We start from the raw sequence: 1327 nt of genomic DNA, 5'->3' as shown, positions 1-1327 counted from the left end.
TCACTTCCTTATCTGCTTCAGGGGTCAGAATAGCTGAGAGAATGAATTCTGAGCATGTGTCAGTAGCACTTGCAGGTTAGGAGCATTGACCCAGGAGGCAAACAGCCTGGGATCCTATCCTCCCTTCTCTACTAACTAGTCAGGTGTCTTTGCACAAGTAACAACATTTCTTTCTACACTCAGTCTTCTATAAAGAGGGGATATTTATCTCATGAGGTTGTTAAGAAAATTAAATGAGTTATATTTGTTAAGTATTTGGCATACCACCTGGAGTATAGTAAGCACTTACCATATATTAACTATTTTTATTATTTGGGATGGGGGGTTGGCAAGTGGCACTAGCAGGGTGATAGGCAGAGAGCAGAGCCCAGAGGGAGACTTTAGAGCATCTTTGAAACAGGTTTTCTGTTCTCTTTCCCTGCTCCCTTTCTCTCCTTTTCCCTTAACCCCCCTTCCACTTCTTCTTGCCCTCTCCTTCCCCTAAAATTCAGTCCAAAATCCATTAAGCAGGGCCAAGGAAAGCAGACATTGGTTTGGGATGGTCCGAAACTAGATGTTGGAGTTGGCTTCCCTTCAGTAGGTGCCCAGCCAGGCTGGTAGAGCCCAGCTGGAAGGGAGAGAGCAGGCACTTGGGTAGAGAGATGGTGGCAGTGGCCCAGGGGAGGGTGTCAGCCTGAGCACCAGAATGGGGTAAGTGTGAATTGGGGAGTGCAGGTGGTGGGGTGAGGAAGATGGGGTGCCTTATGTACCTATAATCAACTGATTTTCAGTATGGGTCATCAAGACCATTCAACAGGGGGAAAAAGAATCTTTTCAACAAATGGTGCTGGGACAATTCAATAGCAGATTCAAAACAATAAAGCTGCATCCTTACCTGACATCATATACAAAAATTAACTCAAAGGGGATCAAAGATCTAAATGTGAGAGCTAAAACTATACAAGTCTTAGAAGACGACAGAGAAGTAAATAATTATGAGCTTGGATTTGGCAAAGGATCCTTACTTATGATATCAAAAGCATGAGCAACAAAAGAAAAAATAATGTGGAAATTATTAAAATTAAAACTTCTGTGCTTCAAAGGACACCATGAAGAAAGTGAAAAGACAACCACAAAATGGGAGAAAATATTTATAAACCATATATCTGATAAGGGACTTATATCTAGAATATATGCTATAGTTTGAATATTTGACCCCTCCAAAACTCTTATTGAAATTTAATCCCCAACGTGACAATATTGAGAGGTGGGGCCTTTAAGAGGTGGTTGGCTCGTGAGGGCATGGATTAATCCATTCATGAATTACTGGGTAATTGTGGAAGTGGGA

Source organism: Microcebus murinus, chromosome 1 (genome assembly GCF_040939455.1).
Source record: "Microcebus murinus isolate Inina chromosome 1, M.murinus_Inina_mat1.0, whole genome shotgun sequence".
In the NCBI taxonomy this organism is placed as follows: domain Eukaryota; kingdom Metazoa; phylum Chordata; class Mammalia; order Primates; family Cheirogaleidae; genus Microcebus; species Microcebus murinus.
This window is presented reverse-complemented; position numbering follows the sequence as displayed.